Here is a 27,522-nt window from a genome sequence, read left to right as displayed (position 1 = left end):
GAATGGGTTTATATAATTTATAATGGTGTAATAGCATAAAAGAATATTCCACTTCACATCTATTATGATGAACAAAATAATAGGTTTATTATTAAACGATCAACAACTTTCATTACTTTAGTCGGTCTTTATCTGATTTTTAAAGTCTGTCGAAAGGATTTTACCATCGCCCACGTTCTTTTCACAAGTTTTATTATCGTCACCAGAGCAGCAACTGTAAATAATTCCAATCGAATCGCATGTTGAACTGGACCCCCACTTGGGCGTAAATAGGCCGACCCCTTGCAGGATTAAGGGCGCCAAAATTAAGGCCCAACCGAGCAGACAGGTTGTGTCTGATCCCATATTGTGAGTGAGTGGATTTTACTCCCTGTGTACAAACGGTATCAATAATGATATTATTGTAGGATTGATAAACACATCAAACAGTTCTCTTGCTTAATCGATGGTTGGTTTATAATACATTATAAAGTCGGGAAAGTAACAAGGAAAGAACATAGTGAGCCCATTTAGTTTCATATTCAGAAAGTAATTGTGTTTGAGTAATACGGCATTTTTTTTTAGCTGTCAGCTGGCATTCCTATATATTTATGCTCCTATTTAAGCGCATGAAGAAAAAATATCTCAGCCTATTCTTTGTATTAATAGTCTGTTTACTTGTTACTTGTGGTATTCATTAAGTTGTATGCTTTTTTGAATACACTAAACATTAAAAGTCCGTTCCTTCAAATGTGCAAAGCAGAATTCATGCACAGTATGTCTTGTATAGGCTATGTTATTCAATCCTGTCATATCTTAGATCAAGACTTCATACTCAATGATCTAGTGGCCGAGTTCCAACGCTTAACCATGATTCGGCTAAAGTTAATGCATTACAAACTAAACGAACTTATTCATACTGTCTCGGTTGCCCTCATTGAATAGATTCATGAATTAAATATGCTATGAATATTCGGTACAAAACTAAGACCTTCGTGTTACATTTTTACAAAGTATAATGAATTCGAGTATCCGAGTATTGTTAAATATTGGCATCGGATTATGCACCAGTCAATTGTAACCACGACCCCCAGGTCCGGCGAAAAGCGGGGACTTTGACCTTCGGTCTAACCAACCCCGCCTAAAATCATGATGGTAAAATCCCCGCCAAATGCCCCCGGACCTGGGGGATGGGGGGGGGGTACAATTGACTGGTGCATTAGAGTGTCCATAATGAGCAACGTTACCGAAGTCTAGAATAAATTCATACTTATAAAATGTGAACAACATTGCAATGCGTCTAATTGAGAGTGGAACGTCAGTAAGCATGCATGACAAGTAAGCAAAACTATTTAACTTGTCAAAGTTGTGTTTAAATTCTTTTTAAATTTCTCATGACAGTATAGGTACAACGTATTTAAAAGGGAAGTAAATATAGTAATTATTTACGAAACTTCCAAAGAGATGCTTGCAATTTAACAACTCAAAAAAATGCTGATATGGTTCCAGAACATTTAATTGACATATTGATGTATGCTCGAGCAAGTACAAACCCTAATATTTAACTCCTGCAACGCATTTAAGTACACTCAATCGTCTACTCCGTTCAATAACAAACAGGTTATTTTGAGCTTTGAGACGGCAGATAATATGTTAACAATGCACATTTCTAAAGATAAATATCAGCTTACGTGAAATGTTTACAACAAACTGAAACAAACAGGTATGATTACATGACGCGAGCGTAAATGTTCAATGTAAACAATTTTACCAATGTTCTTGAAGTACGATATGTTCTATTCAAAACTTGACATGGATTGATAACATAAACCTTTCGTAGCATTCATCTTGTTATATTCCCACAAAGTGAAATGCGCTTTTAACACGCGTACTAAAAGCTGCGCTCGCACTGATCTACCGTTTTTACAACTTTTTTTTTATTTTTTTGCCTTGGAATGAGCAATTTTTTGCATAAATATCTGCAACCAATGAAAAAAGACTGCTGACAAAATATTAGATCGCATATTTTCATACTTCAATTCAAAAAGTACTGTTTTTTTGGCTTAAAGCGTTACTAACGGTTTAAGAAAAATGCACAAAACATCAAGACAGTTTTAACTTGAATAGAACAATATGTGATTAATGTTTTGCCAGCAGTCTTATATGAAGGGTTTACATGCAGTTTCGCATAAACTTGCTCGTTTAAAGAAAAAAAAGTTGTCAAAAATTTCAATCGGTGAGAGTGCAGCTTTAACAGTTGAAACCCTCATTGATAAATAAACATTGTATGAGAACCTGGCCGAGTTCTAAAAGTTACTTTGTTCTTTTATTTTATCGGATCTCATTCTTGGTTTCGTATTAGAGCATTTTGAGAATGTGAAACATGTCCTTTCCCAGCTTACTACTTCGACCCAGTAGAGCAGTTGAAACAAGATACAGCTATGTTTTTGTTGAAAATGAGACGCTGTTTTGTACAAAAGTATATTTCAAATACTAAGGTAATAACAGGGACTGCCCGAGCAGCCGAACCTTGATCCTGATTGACGGCATTTGTAAGGATCAATGTTTAATAGCCTGCCGCAGTGCAAAAGTGGGAAGGACAATAATTAAAAAGTCCCAAAGATCATGTTTAATTTAGTTTTGGGTAAACTATTTTTAGGGAATACAACAAACATCCTTTATGACATGTTGAGGGGTAGTAAGGAGAGGACCAAATTTTACGACAAATAATAGTATAAGAGTTTAGACCAGAAAGCATATTCACTTTTCGGAAAAGTATGTCAACAATTAAATATTGTTGTTGTGTCAAAATGACCCAGATTGCTTTATCAACAATGTCTCGAGAGTTCTTGGTGATATCTAATCAAATAAGGAAGATAATCAATAAAATAATGAAAAATTGTATTTTATTAATTTCCTGGTTACAAAACTATCCTTCTTAAAAAAGTTGCTATCGTCACAAAGCCTCAAGGCATTGTTGATTGAGTAGTACTGATTATTTTGACACAAAATAATATTCATTTAGTATAAGAACACTTCCGAAAGAATGCAAATGTTTTTTATTACAAATATGACAAAAAACAATCTGCAGATTTCGCTCAGCTCCTTATTCACGCCGGATAATCATTGGAGCCATAACATTTTGTTATGTGTTGAAAATGCTCCAACGCATCTTCCCTTACAGTGCCAATGAGTGAAATATGCATGTAAACAGTGAGTATGGTTTCTTATTTTTCATTTTTAGAGGTTTATATGAGTAAATTAAAAAAAGTGGAGAATGTAGTTCCACAAAGGAATGGCCATGAGTTGTTCTAAAGGTAAAAGTTCTGAATAAAATTTAATATCTAATCGTCTAGAACTTGCATAACTTGCTAGACGTTAGTGTTGACAACGTAAAAATATGGATTTTCGTGAGAATTGTTCACATACCTTAGGTTTAAGCATTTTCTTTACATGTGTGTGGCTTTTTTATTGACACGCGTTACAAATTTTAGAACTTTATTTGTTATACTTGCTGCACTATGCTCGATTTTCTGAACGTTGTGCTCGTTTAGTAATTATCTTTTTTCCAATGCTGCAAGGTAGGAATATTTTTTCTGAGATGGCAAGGGAGTGCTTGTTTATTTAGGTGAATGACTTTAAAATACTTTTTCTTGCAAATTTTGAGCTACGGAGTGTGTTTTTTCTCGACATGAATAGCCCCCCTCCTTTTCCCTTTAAAGACACCAATCTGAAAATATGTAAATACAATCGTTAAATATTTGCCTTAAAATATCTGGAAATACATAATTAGAATTACGACGACCATTTGCTATTAAATATTAATTTATTAGACACCAAATGAACCTTAAAGTCCGCGAAGGTGTGTGGTAGTAGGTCATAATTGTTTTGGAAAGAGCCTATTTTTTAAGTAAATATCTACACACTAAAAGTAAAAGATAATAAAAGATTGCTGATAAAAAATCAGATCGCAGATTCTCATATTTCCGTTCGTAGATAAATGTGTCGATTTTAGGAGTGGGGTAATGATTGAAATAATCTTCCTTCCGGGATTAGTGAATGCATTACATTTCATGGAATTTTGACCAAATATCTTTATAAACCTTCCCGGTTATCTAGTTTCTTTTTCGCCTGGTTCAATCAATTCATTTTAGAATCTATAATTTCAAGTATAAGTAGTATTTGAACTTAAGCATTGAAAGCGCTGGGGTATCCCCGGCGAAGAAACAAAATTGATCTTGCATATGACTGTCAGGCTGGTATTCGCAGTACAAGTATTACACACCTGCGTTACGAATCTGTATTTCTAAATGGAAACCCCATGTGTGTCCGTACAGAAATAAAGAAAATTGAAATATAGTCAGTAATGTATTTTTATTTGATTTTAATAGTTTGACATTGTTTCAAAAATACAATCATAAATGTTTGATACGCAATAATGAATCAAACGTTCAAATTCAAAACAGATACAAAAGTTTTATACTCTCTATGTTCTGCTTTACGACCATGCATTTCTACATTTCAATTTAGATCATGATTATGTTCGTTGAATGGAGTTTTGCAACTGTTTGTTACGTGTTTTTAACCAAAATATATCTAGGTTTTGTCTACATCTGCAAAAACCGTTCACTGTGTTATTCCGCGCGACTGTTGGTCCGCATGCCGTTATATAGACACAAAAAAGATCAATATACAGTGTACATGTTTGATCCTGGTATAGGAAATGAGCAGCATTTATATAAATAAACACAAACAATTGTTTGAATACCTTAACATTTATTTGGTAGTAGAACGAATAACAACATTAATTGCTGATGCAACTAGCAGCTGGAAGAAATAATATAGGCAATCTGAAGAAATCTTTTAAAAAATAACGTTAAGAAATCATTATCCGTTACGTGATTGTACACGGTACTCTCGGCACATGCTACCTTAAGTTTCGGAAATAAAAATCTATGTTTCTTGTTTGGTTTTATTCCAACATTTTAAGTTGAATTGTTATTAATCTTAATATGCATCATTATCACTATTTAAAGACTACTTATAGCTATATTGGTGTTTAAGGAACGTACACCATGCTGAGTATGGTATAAAATGAAGAGTATTAGTTGGTTGTCCGGTTAGCGCAGTGGATAGCTCACTCGCTTCTAACCAAGGCAACTCGGGTTCGATTCCCGGCCTGGGCGCATGTGAGGTTGGTGATTGATTAAGTGTAAACTATATAAGTAAATTAACCTTAAACCAACGTTACATATACATACTTAGGCTTAATTAGTACAAAGACAGCAATTAATGAATGTATAGGAGTTGCTTCATGTAATGAATCAAAGGTGTTTTAACAATTATAGGTATAACTCCATCAAGGTAGAACGTATGAAATATTTAATTATAAATGTATAAATGTATCTCTCAAGATACAACAAATGCCTAACAAAATAAGTCCTGAATATGAATTTTAGCATATGCATAGTAAAGGTATATACTAAAAAAGATGTCCAAATTTGTAGAACCGTGATACACACTGTTAACCGTTTTATAAAACAAGCACTTGTTTGTAATTTTTTTCATTTTGTTCACTTACTGTCACATGAGGCCCTCGTCAATCGCCCCTTTAGGAATGGGTAAGTGATTTAGAGGTTAAACGGGGAATCGAGCCTGTTAACCCTGGGTTGACAATCCAATGTCCTAGCAATAGACCACAAATCCGTCTCTATGCGAATTGAACAAGTGATTTATCATGTAAACGCGTCAAATTACTCCATTGCTACTTGCTTTTGTCACAAGCTATGTTTACTTAAGGGTAAGTTAAGAGTTTCTTCTCTGTATCGAATCTACCTTCTTACGATGCATTCTGTATTGGAAATAAAGCTATAAATAAGCAGTTGGAATATCAAAATACTTTAGTCTTTGATTACTGTTTAACCTAAAGTTCATTAGTGTATGGCAATATTTGGGATTATTGTACCACCTGTCGATTTGATTTTTATATTTTGGTCAATTGTTACACAAAAAGCACGTTTAATCGTTTGTTCATAAAGCAAACTAGAATATTTCCTAATATTGTTTTGCTTTGCTCTACAACTGATTCTAAATAACTACAAGTTGAAACTTCCTATAAGCCTACTACCCGATAACAGTAACTGTCAAAATATGACCTTCTTTAAAAGTATACTTCAGTAATTTATTAATTGTCTGAACATGTTTACAAGAACTTGGTTTGAAACCTGGAGGGTAATGTTTTGAATACAGTGTTTTATAATTGAGTTATTTTATTTTTTATGTATGGTCACTTTATCAATAAACACGGTTAACGCTCAGTCTTGTCCACTTTTATGGTTTATTCAATTAGCTTACATTTTATTACTGAACCGTGGTTCGAAAGACGTGTCTTAAACGTTAGATGTCATTTTTCTAGAATGAAATCTGTTTATTTTCATAAATGAATTGATAGGTCCTGAAAAAAAGCTTTCAAGTGGTGTATTTGCTCGTCAAAATCAATCGTCCCTGAATACATTATTTCATAGATGTTACACGCCATCGACATATTACATTGTCTTACTCGAGAAAGACTTACGCACCATTTAAAACGTGAACACGTGACCGCGCGCGTAACATCTGACTTGTCTACGGTTGTGTGTCAATATGTGCACACAGGCTTCTGCATCTGCAGAAGTGGTATAGTTTCACACTCAACCGGGCGTGTTTGATGTCAAAAATGGGACACTGATTCTAGGCTTGAGATCTCTCGGTCCCGTTCTAGCTCTATGTACGGGTCACTTGCTGCGTCTTCAACGTTTTAAGATCGACGTGTATTCTGATCAGGTCAATTTCATTTGCTTCGTTCGTGGTATCTTGAAGGGCTAATAAGCGTCTTAGGACGAGGTTACCTTCTGTGTCCTCAATGGCGTTAAGGTTCAACATGCGGTCTAGAGGAATATTACTAGCTTCTTCATTACTGTCATTAAGGCTCAATTCCAACAACGAAGGTTTTATTGGTCTCATGAATGCCGCCGTGACAAGTTGTTAAGCCAGAGATTTAGGTTAGTCACAGTCTTCTTATGACACCAAGACTACTCTTATCGACACCCCTTTTACAGAACGGTAACCGTTTCTTTACCTCAAGGTCACGGCAACCTTGACCTTTGACCTACTGACCTCAAGCAATCGTCTTTATTTATTGATTGGAAACAAAGTGTGCCGTACAGACTGACGGACTGACTGACTGACTAACGGACTGATAAATAAATCAGTATAGGTCATCTACTTGTCATGGCCAACTTGCATAGCAAATATGAAGTTCCTGGGTGCAAGCGTTCTTTAGTTACTGAGCGGTAACCGTTTCTTCACCTCATTATCACGGCGACCTTTGACTTAGTGATCTCAAAACCAATAGTAGCCATCTACTAGTCATGATCAACAATCATACCGAGTATTAAATTCGTGGGTACAAGCGTTCTTAAGATATGGAGCAGAAACCATATTTAAGCTTAAGGTGAATGCCAACATATCGTTCTTTACCTGAATGTAACCTTGACCTTTGACCTTATGATCTCAAAAGCTATAGGTGTCATCTACTAGTCAACCAACTAGCATACCAAGTACGATGTTCCTGTGTATAAGCGTTCTATAGTTATTGAGCGGAAACGATTGTGACGTACTGACTGACTGACGGACTGATCGACTCACGGACTGACTGACGGACAGGGCAAAAACAATATGTCTCCCCATGAATGGGTGAAATATAATCAATCTAACAATAATAATAAAAATAATAATAATAATAATAATAATAATAATAATAATAATAATAATAATAATAATAATAATAATAATATGACATGTTTGAAAAACAAAAAAGTGATAATAATTTTTTGCTTAACACTATAATTTGTTTGCCTTTAAGTTGTTGTTGGTTGTGGTAAGAATGATATGTTTAATTTTAATCTTATTTATAAACAAATATAGAGAATCAATCAAGATCTATCACAAAAAAAACGGTTTTACCCAAAAAGCTCACTTTTCGACTGTTATTGAACGTGGAAATACGGTAAATTCGGCTTTGTTTCAAATTCACATTAACGTTGCAATCTTATGAACTTATTAGAAAAAATTGCTCTTTCAATTCGCACTGATTTAAAAAGCATAGGATCATACGCTCCATTTTGTAACCTGACGCATTTATCATTTTAACATGTCATATAAAAAAAAGAATCCCACGATACCTAATTTCGATTAGTAAAGTATGTCAGCCTGCGACCTACAGAATAAAACACGAAATTTAATCATATTGTATACCTCCAACATAAAAGTAAGTGCACATCACTTTAATTGCTTGTCAAAATGGCAGTATCTATTTGTAATTTTAATCACGATGAGGGTGGGTGAAGTGGGTGTTATTTTTTATCCGCTGCTTAGAAGCAGGTTCCCTCGAATGTGGCACAATTTTTCCTGTGACAGACAGATAACTAACTTCTTCTACTAAGCCCTTTACAGCTATCTGTTAACTGTGGTTAACCTTGCACAGTTACCTATTTACAGCTTTAACACCGATACAAGTACCTAAGGATATTACATTTTCTGATCATGAAGCTAATATATTGAGTAAACACGATCCTTAAATATTGATGGAAATACTGTAAAGCATCTTTCTAATTTACTGTTTAATAGAATAATGCACCACCAGCATGGCAAAATATTAAAAATTAGGAACCATTCTATCAAATACATGATAATAACCAAGCAATAATATTTTTTTAAGAAATCCAAATCTTGACATGTTTGTAAAAAGAATTACAAAGAATCAGGTTATGAGGATGATAAGTAATACATATTTATGATCATTGCCAATCCAAAGAGTTATATACATGATAGTCACTTTATTATGTAGGAGATAGGTAAAATAATAAAAAGGTACTTGAAAAGCATGCATCAAGGGAGACATTCGTTTCTGACAAGATGTTTAACGACGATATATTTGCAATAAATACATTTAAAAACAACTGTTTCTTAGTCGACCCTGTTATTTTGAAATGTCCATTCTCGAAAAAAGTAAGTACCTTATATAAGGTTTTCATAACAAATTATTTTAAAGAAGTCTGGTAAGAAGAGTGGCCAGAGTGGTCTACTCTTTACAGACACTGATTCTCTTTGTAATGAAATAAAAACAAAATATGCATATGATGATTTACATGCCGAAAAAAACGTTTTTTGATAACAGTGATTACTCTAATGATAGTAAATACCACATTAATGACAAAAACAAAGCAATCACTGAATTGTTGGCTCCTGTCGAAGATGTATTTATATACGTTAAATGACAAATGCGTAAAAAATGTAAAGAAATAACCAAGGGACTCTTTAAAACATTAACAAAAAAACATAGTATGAACACCATTAGATCAAACACAATTTAAAACAGCTACACTAAAGACATTTGTTCTTGTTTATATGATAAGAGATTTATTTAAGATAATGGAATAAACACAATATCATATGGACACTGTTAAACACAAGTAAACACTATCTAATTAAATCGTTAGGTCCTAGGGTACTCAAGACACCCGAATAACCTAATCATTTTACAAAAGTTCTTGTTTTTCTTTTTTAAAACCATTTCCAATTCTAAAGACACCTTGTTTGTCTTGGATTATCTCCTACCCATATAGAGAACCCATAATAAATTCCCCGTTTCAATCTTTTAATTGATAAGCTAATGGATAGGCCCCTAATCAAACATTTTTTAATTGAAAGGTTTTATTTTATTATGCGAATTAGAAGATTTAAGGAAACTTGCCCTCTATTTATTAAGTTACTTGCTTCTATTGGAGACATTTTAATACTACTGTGTCTTGTCTTAATGTATTGTTGAACCATATCGTGTAAAACATCTATGTACCTATTAGTGTTATGTGCAGTTAAATAGTTCCACATTACTCTAAAAGTTCGATTTAAGCGATCATTTGCAACGGCCTTTTGTTCATTAAAATTGTGATACATATTAATATTATGTTTGGATAGCCATTGTTTAAGTACGCTATTATAAAATTCCTGACCTTCATTTACCCAGATTTTGTCTGGTTCACTTTTTGACTCCGTAACAACTTTATCAAAAGCATTCATGACATGGTTGCTATCTTTTACTGGCATTACCTACGCATACTTCCTAAAAACATTGATAATTGAACTCCGTTTTAAGTTTTGTTTTGAATGCCGTTTTAAACCCCAGATCTATTTTTTACTTATAACAAGTTTGAAAACTAAATTCTTTGCAACCTGTTTTCAACATGAGTAAGACCTACTTGTTTATAACTTCTGTTACACTTTTTACCACATATTTTTTATTATTTGGGTCATCATCATAACAATGTTTGTGTTGTTCACATATGGCATCTTATACATTAGCTTCTTGTCCACTATCCAATGGATTGCCTAGTCCGCAGTACTTATATCCTGGGAATTTTTATCTTTATTTAAGAAGTAATGGTAACATCGCTAAATGAATGTTCATTTTATCGCCTTTAATCATTCTTTACAAACTTTGTCTTGGTTATTCCAAACGAAGCGTATGTTGACTTTCTCATTAACCCTTTTTTTAGTAAAAACATACAGATTCTTGGATGATTGCGTATCTTTTTTCTCTCTAATACAATATGATGTCATTATATATAATCCATTTTGTTTTAATTCATGATGCCCCTAGTAATCATACCCAACTTCAGTAAGTCATAAGGAATTGAAATTTCATTGTTAAAGAGGTGTGACCTATCTATTCCTGCACTTATTGATCACATTTTTAATTCTAGAAAGACAAATTATTCATAAGGACCATTGTAAAAGTTTGTTCCAAATCCGCCTTTATAATATTAGAATATTTTTTACTTATTTTCTGTGGTTCCATCACAGTGAAATGTGTTAACCTTTTAAACATACCTTTGGATAATGTCGAGTAAAGCCTATTTGTATTTAATCTTTTTGTAATTAAATCAATCTAATCACCATTCTTTTAAGTACTACATTGTCATTGGTTTAACAACTAATTTATTTTGATGATTATCTAGTTGAGGAATAGCAATTTCCATCGAATTTAAACGGCGATAAAGACTTTTTCTAAAAAAAACCAATCTATTTTCTACACGATCACATGCTTTTATTGTATCTGTCTTTTTATAACGAGCAATTTCCCAACCTAAATTTGTTATTGTCCTTTTCTCTGTCCTTTTCTCGTTTATCATTTTTAGACAATAAGTCAGATAGGACAGGTAATTTATAACCTATTCACATATTTTTATCCATATCTTTGTTGTTTTATAGGACAATAGAATCTGGATTTATATTGTACCATAAATTAGTCAGTGTGTTTTTATTATAAAGCCCAATTAGAAACCGTTTATTTTTATCAAAAGCAATTGGTCGGTAATTCAGTTTTAAATACGCTTTTTGTATTCGATGAATCGATTTGTTTTTACGGTTGAAAGTATTATACTTTGTTCCGTTATATTTATTATAAGGCATTATATAATTTTATTGTGCCAGATATGTTAACAGCCTCATAACTAGGGAGTTTACTGTTCGAGTGATAGTCACAAGCTTCAAATAATCTTTAAAGAGTATTGCCTCGTCTGCTCGTGTTGGAACGTTTAAGATATGAACAAATCCAGAATCATTAAGATTGGTAGAAAGTAAGATTCTAGATCCATACATGTGTTATGGGTTGTTAAAAGCTGAAGTTCTAATGATATAGTTGTTTGCCGATTTTATTTAAACCAAATGAATATATTATCGTCATCGTAACAAAGGATGCCGGGATTTATATAATCCGTGCGTGTGAAGTTCTAATGATATAGTTGTTTGCCGATTTTATTTAAACCAAATGAATATATTATCGTCATCGTAACAAAGGATTCCGGGATTTATATAATCCGTGCGTGTAAAAACGTCAGTTTATCTTTTATAAAGTTTACGCCCATCTATTTGTTTATTTACACACTCCTGTGTTTACTGAAAAATCAATCTGTTAGACCGTATATTTGTTTCACGCGTCTGTTGTGTTAATGTTGCAATCATATCTTATAATTTCCTAATCTCATAAATGTCTAAGGATTTGCTCATTTGCTTAAACACATAGCGTTTGTTTACACAATCAAATGATTCCTCAGGATCATCAAACTTCTCTATTCACTAAAAGTGAGGCAAATGCGTGCCGTTGTGTAATAATGGCTCTCGTGCTCATTTCGTCCGTCGACTTCGTCTCGGACCATTATGAGGCACTCTGGAAAATTATCACTCAACGCCTGGCTACGCCGTGTATCAACACAAATATTATCACATGTTTAACCGTGCGTGATCTTATGAAATGACTACATGCTTCACGGAGAACAGCGACAAATTCCTAAATGACTTTCATGTTGTTTTTGATAAAACTCAAATTCAATTAACATTGTGTTTTGTTTTGGTGTTTTCCAGCAAATTCATAAAGCGATATTAAAACGTTACAGTAGGATACGGAACAAGATTATTTTTTCTAACAAACCTTTCAAACCACTATTGAACAATCGCATGAAAAGTGTTTATATTTTCAATAGCCAATAGCAACTTAATCACCTCGCTATTTATAATCGGTTTTGTTAATTAAGCGAACATAAAAAAAACTAATATAATTAATACGGTGGAAATCCAGTTCATAAAAAAACAATACATGTTTAAAACGATATCAAAACGTAGTTTTTTTTTACTCACGCGTAACTCAGTCTTAATTTATTTCAAGATTAATTAAGAACACTTAGGTTTTACACCGTAGTTCCTCATATCGTTAACCTTGGATGGTCAGTGGTCAAAATTATCACTGACAATTTAAGGTTCAATATCAAAGTATGTTAAAATTGTATGCCAGTGTTTTGTAATATGGATACAGGGAAAAGTTCATCCACTTGGGGGACCTGCTTTTAGGCGTCTTCCTAGGCGACAGTTAAAGGGTGAGCACCGAAAATAGGTAACTGTGAAAGGGTTACCACAGTAAAAACATTGCCAGCGTAACTGAAAAAAGGGTTATTTCTGTAGTAGTAAACTGTCTGTAAAAGGAAAATTAGTGCCACATTTTACCGATTATAAGCGGTTCCATCAAATACGACAAAACTGCGCTTTGACAGGCAGTTGACTAAATAATGAACTACAGTGTATTAAATACAAGGCTCTGATTGACATGTTTGAAGCAATGCACTATAAAATATGTTAACAAAAACTATTCAACTTAATGCAAATAAAGCTAACAGTAAAGTTGTCAGAGGTTAAGGGGCAGACATACCCAAACAGATAAGTATTCACTGTTTAGACTCAACCCGCCGCAAGTAAGATTGCCAGACATATTCATTTTTTTTAAACTAGAAAGCTCTCACAACCAAATATTTACTAAGCTGAAATTTCCATTTAGTGTCAAGCTCAAGCGCTTAATTTTGGTTTATTTATCATTTGGCTTCATTTAGGTGACCGGCTTGCAGACATAATCGTAATGAAGACCAAAAATAAACACTTGCTGTTATATGGAACCGGTCTGCCTAGCGGTGTGGCAGCACACCCACACACACACACGCACACACACAAACAAACGCACGCACGCACGCACGCAAGCACGCACGCACGCACACACACACACACACACACACACACACACACACACACACATATACATATATATATATATATATATATATATATATATATATATATATATAGATATATATATATATATATAGATATATAGCGGTGCAGAAGAATTAATTCATTCATCCGGTTTTGCTAAGCGCTTAGGGAAGGAAGCCCACTCGATCGCCCACGAAATGTGTATTTGTAAAAAAATCTGTTTAGGTAAAATTCATAGGTATAATTCAAAATATACAAGTTCAGAAAAATCCTCATCGATAGATTTAAAAAAATCAATGCTGTTTGCTTAAGGTTTCAATTATAACAATAAAAATGAGGACTTTCAATGACACTATTCGATCGATAGCCGATCTAAGTGCGATTCATTTAACTTGTTATCTTTCCACAATGATAAATGCGCTTTAAACGCATAGATCTTAACATATCTTTACAAGCACTAAAAAACTATTTCAGATCAATATTAAAATTGCCAGATTTTCATCGGATTTAAAAAGTTTCTTATCAGGCATTATACAATCGTTTACGTTTGAGAGTATTATTTGCGCACTTGAAACGTGTGCTTTTCTTTTTTTGCTCCTTTATCAAGCGGAGCAATTGCAAAAAAGATACATCGAACATGTTCTTTAAAGAGGCGACTTTTATCCCACACGTTTGTACAATTTAAGCTATGATAATATTTAAGCAATGAAAACTACTTGTCCATGGATCGGGCTGATTTCGTGGGGTTACTTCTGGCAGGGGAACGTATGATACTTGATTTCACACATAGTATATTCATGTTCCACATCGAGGGGTGAATGCGAAAAGGTTCTCAGTGACATTACATATAGAAGAAGAACTTTTTCGCTTTCCCCCGCGACATACACTGATGATTATATGAGGGTCAGACCAAGGAGCCGAAACTTAATCCTGATTGAGGGTATTTTTAAGGATCAATGCATCACCGACGAGCAGCGTCATAACTCAATATACATAACTATAAAGATACAGGTATCAATAACTGTTGGAGTTGCTACCTTGGAACGGTCAGCGAAAAGCCCGGATAAGAAAACAACACAAAGATAAGGATAAAAAATAAGCTAAATATTGTACTTAAATGACAAATTTCTCCTTCTTGAAACTCATTTTTGAACTTAAGCATAAAATATTATTTTCTGTTATGTCTCACAATAGAACAAAAATAACAAGTTTTATAAAAAAAATAACTGTAATGTGTTTCCGTTTCGGATGGGAAAATCGGACTCGAGGGCACCTGTGTTTTCAGGTAACGAGACTTGGAGAGTTGCCGGCTAATAAGCGTGTCCAAGGGTTGGATTTTCCTACCTGGAACCAACACACATGATTGATATTTTTTCTAGCATACCTTAAGATATCACTTTGGGGTGAAGCAAAATCCGCTACATGTTAATGTCCAAAAACATATCGAACACAATATATAATATTAAAATTATCCAAAGCCAGTATCAACTTTTAAACAATTAAATACGAACAAACAAAATGTCAAATTTTAAACTAACTTTATGTACTCAAAACCTAGTGACGGTCAAATAGAATGGAGAAAATACAAAAAAAATACCTTTCGTTAAAAAAAATCAAAACAAAAAACATAGATTATAGTAGTAAACCAAAGCATATTAAACCACAAAGTACAATATAAAAATAACAATATGACTAATCTAGAATACGAACGAGCAAGTTATGTTCAGCAAAATAAAATAGTTTAAAAACAATATAAGCATTCGAATTTCGATTGTTAATCTTCATAAGAGTTAAATTAAGAATAAATTATTTGAAACTTTTCCATTATTAACTAGGTGCTTACCTTACTTTGTTTTAGTCCGCTTTGCAAACTGAACTTGATAATGTTGACTTGAGGATTTGGTTAAAGATTTGAAATAATCTTTCTTCCGGGTTAGTAAATGCATTGCATTTCAGGAAATTCGGAACATGACAATAATTTTAATTCATCTTTCCAGTTAGCAAGTTTCTTTTTCGCCTGGTACTATTAATTATTAGTGCTGAAAGCACTGATTTTATCACTGCGATGAAACGCAATTGATATTTTATATGTTAGTCAGGCTGGTATTTTCAGGACACGTAACCTGCACTTGCGTTACGCATCTTTATTTCAAAACGGAAAGCGCATGTGTGTCCGTAAAGAAATAAAAAAATCTAAATATAGTTAGTTTAACGAGCATGTTGTTTTTGCATTTTAATTCAGTTCATTACTGTGTTCGTTAAATGGAGTTTCTAAACTGTTTGTTACATGTTTTTTAAGCCTAACCTATTCTGGTTTTGGTCCAAATCTGCAAAAATCGTTCACTGCGTGATTCCGCGCGAATGTGGACCAGATCCGCATGCATTGATTTAGACACAAAATATATCAAATGAAGTATACATGTTTGATTCCACGTATCCGAGCACTGGAAGTGGACAGCGTGAACATTTAATAACACCCTATATGGGATTGCAAATTCAGACCAAGGCAATGGATATGTCCGCGCAGGGTTCAATTCTTGTCGATGTAGTTGATAAGTAATTTATATGAATAAAAAGAGACTGTATTCTTTAAACACAAATAAAAGACTAAATACCTTAACATTTCTTTGTCACTAAAACGAATAAACAAATTAATTGCTGATGCAACTAGCAGTTGCAATTAACAATATAAGCATTTTGGTAAAATCGGCTAAAATATCGTTCAGGAATAATTATCCGTTGCGTTATTGTACATGGTACTTTCGATACATGGTACCGTAAGTTTCAAGAATTTAAATCTACGATTTTTGTTAAGTTTTTAATTCCCACAATTTAACTGGAATTGTTTTTAATACGCATCATTATCACGAATCGTTGACTTTAAAGCTATAATTGTTTTAATGGAACTTAAACCATAATGAGTGTAGTAGACAATGAATAGTACTGTCTAATATAATAATGTGAGTCTTGGCTTAATCGTATTTAAGCAACGTAACATTCAATCTAAATTTAACGTACATTTTATATAACGTTTATACGTATGCATTTTGAGTTTAAAGACAATATCTGATGAACATATATCAGTTGTTACATGTAACAAATCAAAGATCAAAGATGTTTGAATAATAATCAGTATATTTGCAACAAATTAGAACGTCATATCATTTATAATTTCACATTGACATAAAAGTTAAATAACGATAAGAAATATCACAATAAAAGCTTTCGTGACGGAAATACTTAACAAAATGCAGTTTTCAATAGGGATTTAGGCATTAGCATAGCAAAATATTTACTAAAACCGATGTACGAATTTGTAGAATCTTTGATTCAATCTGTGTTATCATGTTTTCAACCGTTCATGTTTTCGAAATTCTTGTTTATTTAATTGAATTCATTTGTTGTCATTCTAGGTTACCGTCTGTTTCCTAAACGTCATCAAGGATAAACAAGCCTACTAGAATGAGGATTCCGTCTGTGTCCTCAATGCCATCAAGGCTTAACTAACTGTCTAGAATGAGGTTACCTTCTGTGTCCCCCAAGCCATACAGGCTTAACAAGCGATCTGGTATGAGGTTACCGTCTGTGTCCTCAATGCCATCAAGGCTTAACAAGCGGTCTAGTATGAGGTTACCATCTGTGTCCTCAATGCCAACAAGGCTAAACAAGCGGTCTAGTATGAGGTTACCATCTGTGTCCTCAATGGCAACAAGGCTAAACAAGCGATCTTGTATGAGGTTACCGTCTGTATCCTCAAAGCCATCAAGGCTTAACAAGCGATCTAGTATGAGGTTACCGTCTGTGTCCTCAATGCCATCAAGGCTTAACAAGCGATCTAGTATGAGTTTACCGTCTGTGTCCTCAATGCCATCAAGGCTTAACTAGCGGTCTAGTATGAGGTTACCGTCTGTGTCCTCAATGCCATCAAGGCTTAACAAGCGATCTAGTATGAGGTTACCGTCTGTGTCCTCAATGCCATGAAGGCTTAAGAAGCGGTCTAGTATGAGGTTACCGTCTGTGTCCTCAATGCCATCAAGGCTTAACAAGCGATCTAGTAGGAGGTTACCGTCTGTGTCCTCAATGCCATCAAGGCTTAACAAGCGATCTAATATGAGGTTACCGTCTGTGTCCTCAATGCCATCAAGGCTTAACAAGCGATCTAATATGAGGTTACCGTCTGTGTCCTCAATGCCATCAAGGCTTAACAAGCGATCTAATATGAGGTTACCGTCTGTGTCCTCAATGCCATCAAGGCTTAACAAGCGATCTAATATGAGGTTACCGTCTGTGTCCTCAATGCCATTTAGGCTTAACAAGAGATCTAATATGAGGTTACCGTCTGTGTCCTCAATGCAATTTAGGCTTAACAAGCTTCTTGAATGAGGTAACCGTCTGTGTCCTCAATGCCATCAAGTGTGGCGTACTTTATATTCATTTTATTAAATTTATTCTCGTCGATAATCCTTTGAGCGATTTGCCTTTGTTTTGTATTAGACTTAAGTTGTTTTCCACATTGAAAAACCTAACTTTTTACAGCAATACAGAACACATTATACCTTTCCAACATTTAATAATCAGCATATGGTTAACATTATCTTAATACATCTAATAATAATCATCAATTCAAAACATCAATATTTAACTAATAGTCCGTTTTGCAATATTATGAAATCCTAAAAGAAGCCTTACTACCAACTGAACTCTGAAACGACTCAAAAACACCCCTTACTTATTGCTCAGTCTCATTTATATACTGCAGCAGACAATGAGAAAAACGTGAAGCACGGAATATTGTGGGATAACTTTCAGGAGAAAATCAGGTGTCAACGTCAGGAGTCAAAATCAGGAGTCAAAAATAACTCATAAGTTTAGTTATTAAATAATTAAACTGAAAAAATATGACAAAAACATAACAATACCTAATAATTTGCGATGTTCGCGACATCAATGGTTAACAAGCAGTCTAGTATGAGGTTACCGTCTGTGTACTCAATGCCATCAAGGCTTAACAAGCGGTCTAGTATGAAGTTACCGTCTGTGTCCTCAATGCCATGAAGGCTAAACATGCGGTCTAGGATGAGGTTACCGTCGGTGCCCTCAATGCCATCAAGGCTTAACAAGCGATCTAGAATGACGTTACCGTCAGTGGCCTCAATGATCACAAGGCTTATCAAGCTATCTAAAATGACGTTACCATCTGTGTCATTATTGTCATCAAGGCTTAAAAAGCGGTCTAGTATGAGGTTACCGTCTGTGTCCTCAATGCCATCAAGGCTTAACAAGCGGTCTAGTAGGAGGTTACCGTCGGTGTCCTCAATGCCCTCAAGGCTTAACAAGCGGTCTAGGATGAGGTTACCGTCTGTGTCCTCAATGATCACAAGGCTTAACAAGCGATCTAGAATGACGTTACCTTCTGTGTCCTTATTGTCATCAAGGCTTAACAAGCGATCTAGGATAAGGTTACCGTCAGTGTCCTCAATGCCACCAAGGCTTAACAAACGATCTAGGATCAGGTTACCGTCTTTGTCCTCAATGATCACAAGGCTTAACAAGCGATCTAGAATGATGTTACCTTCTGTGTCCTTATTGTCATCAAGGCTTAACAAGAGATCTAGTATGAGATTACAGTCTGTGTCCTTAATGCCTCGAAGGCTTAACAAGCGATCTAGAATGAGGTTACTATCCGTATCCTCAATGCCATCAAGGCTTAACAAGAGGTCTAGAATGAGGTTACCATCCGTATCCTCAATGCCATCAAGGCTTAAGAAGCGGTCTAGAATGAAGTTACCGTATGTGTCCTCAATGCCATCAAGGCTCAACAAGCGGTCTAGGATGAGGTTACTGTCAGTGTCCTCAATGCCATCAAGGCTAAACAAGTGATATAAAATGACGTTAACTTCTGTGTCCTTATTGTCATCAAGGCTTAACAAGCGGTCTAGAATGAGGATTCCGGCTGAGTTTTTATTGTCATCAAGATTTAACAAGCGGTTTAGTATGAGGTTACCGTCTGTGTCCTCAATGCCATCAAGGTTTAACAAGCGATCTAGTATGAGGTTACAGTCTGTGTCCTCAATGATCACAAGTCTTAACAAGCGATCTAGAATGACGTTACCTTTTGTGTCCTTATTGTCATCAAGGCTTAACAAGCGATCTAGTATGAGGTTACAGTCTGTGTCCTCAATGATCACAAGTCTTAACAAGCGATCTAGAATGACGTTACCTTTTGTGTCCTTATTGTCATCAAGGCTTAACAAGCGGTCTAGGATGAGGTTATCGTCTGTGCCCTCAATGCCATCAAGGCATAACAAGCGGTCTAGAATGAGGATTCCGTCTGAGTTCTTATTGTCATCAAGACTTAACAAGCGATCTAGTATGACGTTACCGTCTGTTTCCTCAATGATCACAAGGCTTAACAAGCGATCTAGTATGACGTTATCGTCTGTGTCCTCAATGATCACAAGGCTTAACAAGCGATCTTGAATGACGTTACCGTCTGTGTACTTATTGTCATCAAGGCTTAACAAGCGACCTAGGATGAGGTTATCGTCTGTGCTCTCTATGCCATCAAGGCTTAACAAGCGGTCTAGAATGAGGATTCCGTCTGAGTTCTTATTATCATCAAGACTTAACAAGCGGTCCCGAATGTGGTTACCATCTGTATCCTCAATGCCTTTAAGGCTCAACAAGCGGTCTAGATTGAGGTTACCGTCTGTGTCTCCAAAGTCTTCAAGGGTGATCTCGGATGAGATAACAGTTTTTGTCATTAATGTCCTCAAGGCTCAGCAATTGATCGAGGATGAGGTTAAATTATTTGCCCTTAGTGTCATCGAGGCTCAACAATCATTCTTGAATGAGGTTACCTTTTGTGGATTCAATGATCTTAAAGTCTGACAAGCGGTCTAGGATAAGGTTATTTTAAGTATTTTCAATGTCACCAAGGCTGAACAAGCGATCTTGGTTGTGGATACCTTAGCGTCTTCAATGTCCTCATTGTTCAGCAAGCGGGATAAGTTTACCTTAAGTGCCTTCAATGTGTTCAAGGCTGAACAAGCTGTCTTTGGTGATGTTAATTTCTGTGTCCTCACTGCTATCAAGGATCAAACAACAACAAAAAGTTAAATGAGTGCAAGGGACTACAATCTTTGAGCTTGGAGCTGGGCCATCCGACAGTGCAAAATGTGTTACCCACATAAACAGGATTTCGGTGACAACTAGTTGATACCGCACAACACTGTATCAAATATAACAAGCGGGATTTGGTTAGTGTTAGAAACAAAGAATTAAATTACATGTTTAATAACTCACCGCACTACCTGGAAACCAAATCCCTTGACAGAAACTGTCTTTGAGCTATAAGCTATGTCGCATGTACAACGTGTTGCTGGATCTGCCGTCAAAATATGCAAAAACAAATAGCCTAAAAAACAAAAAAACAAAATTCCTACCTTAAGCGTAATGTATGACATAGCTGATGGGGCGAATAGACCTTATGTAAAAGCGGGTCATCCCGGGTTATCAACTCCCAATGATATTCCTGATACTATTGAGCCAAATGGTCTGACTATCGAAAGTGGGATTGTGAAAGCGATGCATGCTACCTATGTTCACCATGTTTCGGCACTAATTACTGTTTTGTAAGGAAGAAACTAACGCAGCACAACCAATTCAACACCTGTAATCACCGGCTAAAGTCGATCATTCAATTGAACCTGTCAATCAGCACCTAGGGTCGACCGACAAACTCGACTCGCTGCTCAAAACCTCAATTAAATTTAACAGTACGTTACCTTAACCATCCGTTAAATCCAGAACTGACTGTTACTTAACGGTCAGTTTAATTAATGTTGCTCATAGATATTTAACGCTGCCGTTTAGTAACGCTAGCGTTAAATGCTTAACAGTTGATTAAATCCAACTTCCTGTCCCATAATTCATCTGTCACCATCATTAAGCATCCAAGATGCCCGACATCCCAAAGTCTTCTGCTTATGATACTGAAAAACAAAAAAGGAGAAAAAAACCTAATTTCACAGCTATTGAAACTTTGATTATAGAGGAATGTATGTGAGGCTTCGAGACGAGGGAAATGCTGACTTAACAAATTGACAGATAAAATTTCTAATGAGAAAAAGAAAAGAAAATGGGAAGAAATAGGTGTCAAATGTTCTGCCCTGGGGTGTGCTGTTCGGACTGGCGATCAAGCCAATAGAATTGTATCTATACATGCGGATGCCAGTTTCAATGGAGTTGTAGGTGGAATGGACTCTGATGAGCCAGGTAATTTCGTGATAAACATGATAATTTGATATATAAAACATAATGTCGTCTGATACATGAAAGGGAAGCTCTTAGTTAAAATAAACAAATCATAGCCTCGTATACAGATTTTGTTTCTATTTTAAGTAACAAAATCCTCCAACGGAAAACATTGATTATAATTGAAGAAGGCCGGTAACAGGCTAAGATACATATTTCAAAGGCATAAAACGATATTGATTTCTTACCTTAATCTATTTCCAAACGGTGATTTTGCTATAAAGTCGTTATTACAATGTAAATTAGAGGTGCCTCGTTGTTCACATCCTTCACCTTCAAATACTTTGTACAAGTTAAAACGTCCGAAAAAAAATCGACTCTGACTATAATTCTAGTTAACACAGTTGTCTCCCTTATCTTAATTGTTACACCATTTATTGTGTTTCGCAGATGGTCTTTCGTTTATACCAAATTTAACGGATAAAGAAGATGCGGAGAGTGAAAGCCATAGGTCATCAAAGTTACCCCCGCCATCCAAGATCATAATGGCGGCACAGCACACTGCAGGACCATCAAAGAGCAGTTACCAAGAACACAAACAGGAACGTGTGTAAATGTTTGCCATGTATTCAAACAACTGCATTGTAAAAATACGATCTATGAAATATACACCAATTGAGTAAACTTCAACATTAACAGTCTGAGTCCACACGTCATTTGCTATTTTTTGTCACAATTAGCAATAGTTTCAGTTCACTGTTATAACATCATGAATATGATTTTGATCCTTATTATTATAATCCTTATTGTTAATAGTGTCAAGAGAAGGAAAACCAAAGCAGAGGAACTAATTGATTGGCAAATTATATACTTTCAAAATCAGGTGGAATTGGCACAGCAAGAGGTATGAAAAAGTCTAAGGGTTGATTGTATTACCAAATCGGCAAAGTTGTTTATGTTTCGTTTTGTTTTACAGAAGGAAATCAATCGGGTGAAGATGAGAGTGATGGAAAAATATGAAAAAAACTTGATACAGAGGAAATAGACGGATTCATCCGGACAACCTTCTTCGAGAGTTAAACATGAACATGTGATATGGTTTATTTCATCCTGGTTTTCATGGTGTTTATTTATTATTTGACTGTTTGCAATTTATGTACGAGCTTGTAAAGTTACCTACATGATGTTTTTAATTCAGTGTGAATCGTCTGTCTGCAATATTTGGGCCATTCTGAGCGATTTACCTTACTTGCCAAAATAAAGTGAGCACGTACAGTACACTAACAGTGGTGATGATGAACTAACAGTGGTAATGATGAACTAACAGTGGTGATGAAGAATGAGCAGTGGTGATGAAGAACGAGCAGTGGTGATGAAGAACGAGCATTTATGATAGCAGTGGTATATATAAGTCCATATCGATACTACACAGAGAAGAAGTTTTTCACAATGAAGTCTCGAGTGGCAACGCCAGTATCACCATCTTGGTGTACTCCATCATTCCCATTCTGTGGCTGAATGAACTCATCGTTGTCCATAGGCATGTTCATGTCCACTGCAATATTATGTAGGATTACACATGCCACAGCTACCTTGCATGCTTTTTCTGGTCTGAGGCGTATCTGTAAAATTATATAATTTAATTGAAAAAGGTGAATATTTGAACGTGTGCACGTACCGGTACATGCATGATCGGTTTGGTGTTTGTTTAAGTGCGTGTACTAATACTATAACTATCAAGAAACGATACAATAAGATAAATTAATCTTATTTAAAATCGGTTATGATAATCATACATAACACTAGCTGATAGCTATTTCCGACATAATAGATTATCCAATAACAGACAAACAAAAGACCAAAAAAGATTCAAGATCATAATATCACATGTTATAGTATAAATGCATAGGTTGCAATAAGATTATAGGCTTCATTATAAAAATAACCAGATACATTAAAAGTTACAAGATCAAATATGTTCATGATTTAAATACTAGCACAATACATTAAGTGGAAATTAAATGAAGGCAACAGTAAGGCACACAACATGTAGTTTAAACACTAGTAAATAACATTAATTAATATGCAACCATTATTCATATACACAAGTAGTATCTCTGAATGTAAAACAAGAAATCTCCTCTTAAGCCTGCCAAATGCTCTCTCGATGTAGGCCCTTGTCCGAGTGTGTGCCTGTTGATATCTTTCCTTTGCTTCACTGTCAATCCTAACAAAAGGGGTCATGAGGAATGGCTTCAGGGCGTACCTGCATATAATAAGACATAATAATGCAACTTGGCAAGGATGGATGTCTATGATTCATAAGTAATATATCCAATAAAGAACCTTTAATACATATTCTTATTACTGTAACAAAATAAATCTTATCTATGTAGTAGTGATGGGCAATCAGCTTGGATTTTCATAATCGATTAATCGGAGACCCTGATCGATCCATTATCCGATTAATCAGCTGTAATCCGACAGTATCACAAAAGCATCATTTTCTGATGTATATATATATATATATATATATATATATATATATATATATATATATATATATATATATATGTATATATATATATATATATATATATATATATATATCAGTAAGGACCTTTGTTTTCATGTTTATTTCATTTCTTATGCTTAAGTCAGAAAACAGGTATTATTTCTGGCATATTGAATAATTCTAAAAATTATTAAAAAAAAAATATTCCAAGGTTTATGAAGTAAGGGAACACTTCTTGGTGAGGTTTACTTAAGATGACAAATAAATTAATATTATAAAAATATTATATATTTATAATAAAAATATTATATATTTATAATCATTACATTATTATGTAAATGATAAAGATAATACATGGTTGACCATGGCATTTGGTTGATAATTGCCTCAATGTGCAGAATAATTGCCAGAGGCATTTTTCAACCATGTCTTATCCTGCATGATACACATGCTTTGTCATTTGGACAAATTTGTCAATGACTTATAAATGCACCAGTCAATTTCAACCACAGCCTTCCAGTTCCGGGGGTATACCGGGGAAAGCCAGGGAAATGGGCCGTATTTTTACCTTCTAGGTGGCTCCACAGTGCCGAGTGAATGCGGTGGTTTTGTCTTCCCGGGAATGGGCCTAACTTAAGATTCCTGTGGGTTCAGGGGCATTTGGCGGGGGTTTCACGAGCAGTTCCTTCCCACAGGGAGAGGACTTTGGCCGGGCTTGGCTGGACCGAAAGTCAAAGTCCCCACTAATCCCCGGGCCCTTGCATTTACACTTGTAAATTTTCCTGTAAAATGATTAAACAATTAAACTGCAATAATAATCAGAGTTGAATCCGCAAATGGCAGTGGTTCACTTGGGTAATGGTTCACTTCGTCCTGCACCCTCCAAACTCTTCACAATCTGTATGCATAGACTCTGTTTACAAAATATTTTTGAGTACGGTACCATATGTTACTAAGTCTATGAGTTATTTATTTAACAAAAAAATGATAAATAGTATAGTACGTCGACTTGAATTATTGTATTAATTAATAAAAATGTAAAATCATTATTTAATAACATTTTTTGGTCAGCATTTAATAACATTTTTGGTAAGCATTTTCCCTCTTTATGTATACTGTCAGCGCTCCAGTCAGCCTTTTAGTATCGCCCTTTAACCGGACGTGTTTTGGCCGAATTGACAATATAATTATTATGTTAAGCGTTCGAAAGAAAAGATGGAAATACTGAAAACAAAAGTGGAAAACTCAAAGTTTTATACCTTTGATGTCACATACAGCCTGCATGTTGATGCTATGGAAGCCTTTCTTATTCACGAAGGCTGGTTCGTCTTCGGATGGCGCCTGGTTTCGGAAATGTGTTCCGTCTACACATCCAACAACATTCGGGAAACCAGCTTTCTTAAAACATTATGTCATATTCCATGCTCGAGCATTGGCATCAGGCCACATCACAAACTGATGTATGTGACCACAAATTGCTTCTGTTACTTGGGCTACAACACGTGACACAGTGCACTTGTGGTAGCTCATGCTATCACCAATGATGTTAAAAATGCTCCTGTGGCGAAGAAGCGCGACGTAATCAGAATCATCTGTCTAACAGTAAGTGCTCTGTTTCTTCTTGTCGTTCTATCCAGCGATTCCTTCAGCAAATCCTCTTGATAATCTATTTCACCATTCGTATATCTGTATCTGGCATATATCTCATTGTCTAGCATATTCTGTACATGTGCAGTGTGCCGAAATTCTTTCACTTTTCTATGATTTACAAATAGAGCCGCAATCTTGGAAACCTTCCGTTAATGTTTTAACGTAGGTCTATTCCTCCGTTACATTTAACGGCTGGTTCAACCGTTAAACCCGCCGTTAAATTCTAACTTTATTTTGAGCAACCTCATGCCAATAATAGTTAAAATTAAACGGACCGTTAAACCTTTAACGAGCAGTTAAATTTAACTGAGGTTTTGAGCAACCGGCCCCTGGTGTTGACCTATCCACGCAACCCCCTTGCCAAGCACCTGGCGTCTTCCAACTCCCTCAAAATGCTCATCCATTGCCTGGCGTCCATTAACCAACTCAAACAGGTCACACAGCGCCTTGCGTCGGACAACCGCTTGGCTTTCGTTGAACTGCCAGCTTGCACAGCGCCTGGCGTTAAATATTTCACTCGAACCGATCATTCAGCGCCTGGCGTGGAAAAAAAAAACTCGCTCGTACATCGTATAGCGCAGAACGACCCACTCGCCAATCGCCTAGCGTCGATCAAAACACTCAACCCACTAACACACAACCTGGCGTTTACCATCCCGCTCAATAATCACCAAGTGCCGGATACCAGACCGGTGACGTTTCTCTTTACATTTTGGCGAATTAACTACTTAATTAAAATGTATTAGGAGAAACAAAATAAATATATCTTATTTCCCCTTTCATGAGCAAGAGTCGTGTTGATCGGTCAGAATGTTACATATATTGTTTTGAAATCGAGTTTGACCGGGCGCCTAATGTTTGTTTGTTGTTGTTGTTGTTCTTAATTCTGAAGATAAAGTGTCACCCTATTGCAGTCGGAAAAATATAAACAGATGCTGTTGATAGTACAAAGCTTATATGAAGACACTGTTGACAAGACCTGCAATTCCAAATAATAAAAGAATATATATAAGAAGTTTCTAATCTTTATAGAATTACAATTCTTTGTTTGAACAAACTATGAAAGCCTTGGTTTTGCACCGATTTTTACAAATATATAAGAATAATTTGAGAACAATTGGAGAAATGCATGACATACTATATTTCGCGACTACAAATGGATAATGTCGATTGAAGAAATGGGTTCAGTTTTCGAAATAAGATTTCTTTCGAGATTCGTTAACACAAAACTTTTATCAATTTTGGAACACGACATATATTTAATATATATGCAAAAAACTAGTTAGTATTCGTTGCCATGAGACACTAGTTATCATGCATTTGAATGTAAAGCCGGTTTTCATCGTATGCGCTTTCTGCATCCGTCGTAAGTTCGTTAATGCATCTTTATTACTAAACAAAAGCGCATGTGTCAAAAAAAGGTATTTCTAGTAAGTAAAATCATCTCATTTTTTTCAATATTTCGCCATTATATCCACAAGTATGGT

General features: G+C 35.2%; 1 protein-coding gene across 1 annotated transcript in view; it reads right to left on the bottom strand.

The window, feature by feature from the left end:
• Nucleotides 1-27,522, bottom strand: part of LOC128238505 (uncharacterized) — an 89,430-nt gene that overhangs the window by 1,996 nt on the left and 59,912 nt on the right. The window lies entirely within an intron of this gene.

This window comes from Mya arenaria, chromosome 6 (assembly GCF_026914265.1).
Source record: "Mya arenaria isolate MELC-2E11 chromosome 6, ASM2691426v1".
Taxonomy (NCBI): Eukaryota; Metazoa; Mollusca; class Bivalvia; order Myida; family Myidae; genus Mya; species Mya arenaria.
This window is presented reverse-complemented; position numbering and strand designations above follow the sequence as displayed.